The following is a 6,082-nucleotide window of genomic DNA, read 5'->3' as shown; positions in this document are numbered from 1 at the left end:
TGACAGAAGCTGTGATCTTGGAAGGAGGCAGCTACTGGCAGAGATATGGTGCTAAACAGTGTGAAGGAAGGAAAGGCCCTCCTCCTCAACCTGATCTTCCTGCCACTGAGTCCCATTGGCTGACACTAAATGGAAGCTGGCAGACAAAAGAGCCAGCTGACAAAGTGTTTAAGGATAAGCAACCCAGAGCATGGAACAAGACAGAGAGAGGCAGAGAATGCACCTGGTGGAGGTTGGGGTGGTACAAACAGGAATGAGCTCCGAAAGATAACACACTTCCCGTGAGTAACAGACTCCAGATGAGGAAGAGAACTTACAGCTCACACGTGGATGGGTGAGTTAGCGTGAACCTGGGGCTCAGGGAAGGCTTCATGGAGAAGTACTCTGGCTGGGTTTCAAAGAAAAGGTAGGATCTAGAAATACAGAGATAGGAAAGTGGTCATTATCCAGCAGAATGAACAATATGGCAAAGACACACAGACATACGGTGTGTGGGGGTGGAAATGTATGGAGGTGATGTGAAGTAGGCAAGGAGTAAGAGCCTTGGGGGAATAATTAGCTGTTCTCTTTGGAATATGAATGTAGGAAGGGGGGAATAAGGCTGGAAGGTAGGTTGAGCCCTGGCAGTGAGGAGCCTGAAACGTTCTGTGAAGGAGCTGGACTTCTATTCTGGGGGCAGTGGAGCACCAGTAGCCAGCCTATTAGTCTTGAAAGAGACTAATCCTCTAGAGCAGAAAGCAGAGAGTGTACACAACATGGGGGAAGGAGAGTGTTGTTTCATGGAAGAAGTGTCTGCTGAAAGGCTTTTTCTTTTTGCTTAAAGCTAAATGAACCAGGTGACCCCAGGAAGGTCCTTACCATGTCCATTCTCCCATTGCCTAGGGAGGAATCCCTAGACATTAAAAGTCAGGTTCAGGCTCAGTAAAAAAATTTAGTCAATTGGATAGCTAGTTTCGTCTACTGGGGCCAAAATTTAAAGGACAATATTGAAAAAGCAGTAAATTCAATGAGAAACCTATTTACAGTAATAGACATCATGACATCACAGCCCAAACTCCTGAGAGCTCTCTGGTTCCACTGTCAGGGCAGGGGATGGAGGGGTGCTTCTCTTCTCTTGGAGTAAGATTTTTTGAATTTGTCTGTTGTCTTTTTTTCTTCAGTATTCACTGGTCTAATTTTTTTGGTAGTCATCAATCTCTCTTAAGCCAGAGTGAACCAACCTTCTATTCAGAGATTGTTTATTTGTTTTGTTTTGTTTTACTTTGGCCTAATAGAAGTTGGAACTTTTACACAGCCATATGGTCCAGATTCCAGGAAGCAAGACTCTCCAGATAATTCTACTAAAGTCCAAACCTCTCTCAATCTGGTTCCAGTGGCTGTTCAAATACTAGCAGAATTCCAAAGGAGGGAAAGTGGATAGAGGGTAGAGATTCCTAGGAAAATTGTCTGATTTCCTGGTTAAGTGCTGTGGGGCACATGGAGATGAGTATACACAGTCCCTGTATGCCTGGGGCTCACAGCAGAGTGAAGAGATATATAGATGACTGATAATAGAAAGATAGATAGATGATAGATAGATAGATAGATAGATAGATAGATAGATAGATAGATAGATAGATAGATGATAGATAGCTAGAAATGACAGAGAGAGAGATGGTGGAGATAATAGATCAATGATAGATATAGAGAGGTGGATAGATGAGAGAGATAGATGATTGATAGAGATGATTGATAAATATATAGATGAGAGAGAGAGAGAGAGAGAGAGCTGGGACAGCTAGATACAACATGGGAATGCCTTCCCTTAAACTGATTTTGCTGATGAGTGGCCTTTATAATAAAGCTTTGCTCTCTGCTGTTTCTGATGACAATGGACATGGCTGTGAGATTGGAACGTGAGAAGTTCACCAAAATGAATGGGTAAATTAACGGCCATGTTTGACTAAGTCCCTGTTATATGATTTTCATCATGGAGATTTGGCCTAAGAGTTATAAAAAAAAATTTACTGAAAACAGATAGAAGGTAATTCACTACCTATGGATAAGGGGATCTTTCCCATTTTGTGTCCTGGTTAGTGAGGGCAGAATTATAGAATCTTAGATATAAAAATGATAATCATTTAAAGGACCAGAAAACAGAGTTTAATGATTTTCCTTATGAGCTTCTCCTCAGATAATTTTTTTAAAAATACCAAGAACAATAATAAAAAGGCTAGCTCTTACTTTTTAGGTAGTAGTGTCATTTGCCAGTACAGCCTCAAAACACCCTTTGAAAACACAGACCTGGCTTATGACACTAAAATATGGCTCATTTTTTTAGCAGACTGTACACTCATTAAAAGAAACAAACTCCAATAGAATGAAGGGTGGTCGAGACACCAAGGATTAAGGATCTGTATTCATTAAACCCTCATAAGCTATTTTTTAGACACACACAAACACACACACACACACGCACACAAAGTCAGACAAGAGAAGATTTAGATTTCTGCCTTTTAGCAACACCCAGCACTTTGATTAACTCCACCTGGAGAAGAGAAAGCTTAGGAGGATGCTTAGTCATCCCCAGTGAGACAATACATACAAAATGTAATTTTCGGTTCAAGAGATGAAGTTTCAGTGAATTGTCTGTCATTTGGGCTAAAAAGCATACCAAATGGTAAGAAAAAAAAATCAAAACATTTATCTTTGACTTGGAAATCTTTGGTATGTTTTCTCTGAATAAAACAATATCTACTCTGGGAACTCAGAAAACTCCAAAATAAAATCAAACAGTTAAGGAAGTAAATGGGGCAGAAAGACCGCAAATAAAATATTATGATATATTTAACCATTTGTTTCTTACAGGAACTTTTAAAATTGCAATGGTGATTTCTAAAGAGGCGATAAAGTCAAGAGCAGAATGAGTGAATGAACAAACAAAAACATGGACAAATCAGGGTGAAGAGCACTGAAATAATGACACAAAATTTCAAAATCCATGGACAAATCAGGGTGAAGAGCACTGAAATAATGACACAAAATTTCAACACTGAGAGGAACCTCAGAGATCATCTAGCAAAGGTTTGTAAGTTTTTTAGCTATGGAAACTTTTTTTCAAATGAAACATTGCATGAAGGCTCCACATGTACACGGAATTGAACAAAATGGAGCTTCTCTAGTTGAAGCCGGGACCTGAACCGCCACTCAGGTTCTCCTCACCTCTGCAGACAGAAGGGCACCATGATAACCAGTTTGAAAACCACACATCTCATTTCATTCATGTGACATCATGACAGTTAGAGATCAGAGAGGTGAAGTGATGTGTCCAAGATCTACGGTAAGCATGTACCACAGTTAAGACAACTGTCCAATCCTCCTACTTCCTCACTTTTCTTTCTACCGCACCACCTGTGTCAGTCTGATCATTATTACAAAGTCTATTTAAATTTTCTTGTGGAAATATTTCATCTGTCCCAAATAAATTTTAATCAAGCATTTGTGTGTCTGAATCATAATTTTAAAATGTATCCTTCCTTTGAAGACACACCACCTCTTTACAAGCCTTTCTTGGATATGCAGAACTACCATTTTAACAAACATGCATGACATGTATGCCTCCTAAATTGTGACAGCATAGGAATGGGAAGTGATCTTTTTGAGGTGGGGCATGTCCCATTGTTTTTTCTCCAGTAAAAGTCACCAGAATACCCAGGTATAATCTCTAAACCTGGATCTCACTCCCATCAAACCAGAAAGAAGAAAAGCAGTAGAGACAAATCACTTCTACATTCATTCTTTCCCATGTCCCATGGCTCTCTTCAAGTTGAGGTGCTCATTAGTGCTGAAATAACCTGCAAGCAGGTAAGCAGCTAGAGAGGTTAAAGATTCTAAATAATTGGCAAGCTAGACAATCAAACCCAGATGGTCAAGAATTTAAAAGTGCTTTGAAGAACAATTTGTTGGTCATCTGCTCTATACTTTTATTTTCTCTAAACATTTATAGGGAGCTCCCTGTAAATGAGTTTTCACATCAAACAACCCAAGAAAGATGGGATGAAGGATGGGGGATAATCATGTTACTATGCGATGGCCCCTACCATTTTAACCATCTGAGTGACAGGAGTGAAGCCTCCACTCAGTGCTAGGAAAGAGGATCCCACTGTGAGTGAAACGCTGGGTCACAGGCATGGTTGCAGACACCATGGCTTTGCTAGGATTCCCATCTTTTGTTGCAGCCTGAACATGGGCTGGGAAGGGCATGACAAGAGCCCTGCATCAGTCAGCGTTCTCCAGAGAAACAAAACCAATAGGAGATATTTATTTGTTAACTTACCTATTTGTTTGTTTGTTTTAAGGAATTGGCTCACATAACCGTGGAGGCTGAGAAGTCCCATAATCTGCAGTCCAAAGGCCTGAGAACAAGGAGAGCCAACGGAATAAGTTCCAGTTTGAGTCAGTCCAAAGGCAGTAGAAGACGATGTTCCAGCTTGAAGGCTTTCAGGCAGAGAGAGTGAATTCTCTCTGGCTCAGCCTTTTGTTCTACTCAGGCCTTCAATGGATTGGATGAGGCCCACCCACATTGAGAAGGGCCATCTGATTACTCAGGCTACTGACTCAAGTGTTAATCTCATCCAGAAACACTCTGACAGACATACCTCAGAATAATGTTTAACAAAAAATCTAGGCACCCCATGGCCGAGTCAAGTTGACCCATAAAATTAACCATCACAAGGACAGAAGAAGGAAGAAAGTCCTCTGTGGGTGTACTCCTAAAAGCTTATTGCTACAGACACAGATGGGGTCTATTTCGCTGGGTGTCCACCTTACAGAGCCCATTCTGGAACCTAACATGTCTGCAGATGAAGCTACTCAGATGACTCCCAGACTGTGACTTGAACACTCTTCTTAAATGAAGCTATTGACCATATGGGAAGAAATAGGGTTTTAGAACACTAATACCTATTAAGGATTAAAAAAAATATTCTGGAGTATTTTTGTCTTCTTTTGGTTAATAACAAATTCGGGGAGATGGGGAAAGGCAAATTTGGAAACATTTGTGTCTCGTGACGATCTGGCAGGAGAAATGGCACGTTGTTGACAGCTTCTTTACTTGACTTATTAAGAGGACATCAGTTTCAGGCATTCATCTGCAAACAAGGTCCCAGGACATAGAAGATACTCAGAGGCTGATTCTTCTTTAGAACAAACTGATTATTTGATATTAATAGAGATTCAAACTGTTCCTCATAAGAAGCTGCTTCAGAATATAAGAACCTGGAGGAATCTATTCCCCTTCAATATTTGGCAAGCAAATATAAGACAAGAGTATTTTAATGACCATTTTTTTAAAAGATTTTTCTGTCCTGGTTAGTCTAAGTCAGATTTTTAGGCACATGATTTGTCAAAGATCTATAATTCCCTCATTTTGCTAACTTGCTTCAAGCTTTCATAATTTTCCATTGACCTAGAATTTCTCCAGCCCAGAATAGACCTCACCTCAACAGAGAATCAGTGAAACTGAATGGCAACCGAATTAAAATACTATCCCTTTAATACTGTATTACAATGTATATTTAGACAAAGATTCTCCCTACTTAATAAACATAAGGTTGTTGGCATAACTCATCCCTAAACCACTTGTCAGAAATCTGTGGCAGATCAAATGTACAACACCAAGAGTGAACCCTAATGTAAACTATGGACTCTGGGTGATAATGATGCACCAATGTAGGTTTATCAATTGCATCAAATGTTGTACATTGTATCTGGTGGGGAATGTTGATAATGGTGGAGGCTATGTATGAATGGGGGCAAGGGTTCTAAGGGAAATCTGTGTACCTTCTGCTTAATACTGCTGTGGCTAAAACTTCTCCAAGAATAAAGTCTACTAAACAAAGAAAAGAAAAAGAAATCTGTGGCAGGCAAATTTACCTCAAAACCAGCTTAAATTGACAATATGAAATAAAAATTGTAAATTCAGTGAAATCTCTTTGGTTTTAAACCTGGTTGTAAGTGAAAAATCAGAATAAAGTTGTCTGAAAGATTATCCTGCCTCTTTTCTCCCTTTTCCTGACCCCACTCATATAGGAAGCGGCATGTT

At 39.8% G+C, this 6,082-nt stretch overlaps 1 long non-coding RNA gene across 1 annotated transcript; it reads left to right on the top strand.

Annotated features, from left to right (window-relative positions):
• Positions 1–210: 210 nt before the first annotated feature.
• Positions 211–5,467, top strand: LOC132597771 (uncharacterized). Its single transcript, XR_009565052.1, has 3 exons — positions 211–334; positions 2,848–3,063; positions 4,338–5,467. It is a non-coding gene; the product is annotated as an uncharacterized lncRNA (long non-coding RNA).
• The last annotated feature ends 615 nt before the right edge of the window (positions 5,468–6,082 follow it).

Source organism: Globicephala melas, chromosome 8 (assembly GCF_963455315.2).
Source record: "Globicephala melas chromosome 8, mGloMel1.2, whole genome shotgun sequence".
Taxonomy (NCBI): domain Eukaryota; kingdom Metazoa; phylum Chordata; class Mammalia; order Artiodactyla; family Delphinidae; genus Globicephala; species Globicephala melas.
The sequence above is the reverse complement of the archived record's forward strand: the minus strand, read 5'-3'. Positions and strand labels throughout refer to the sequence as shown.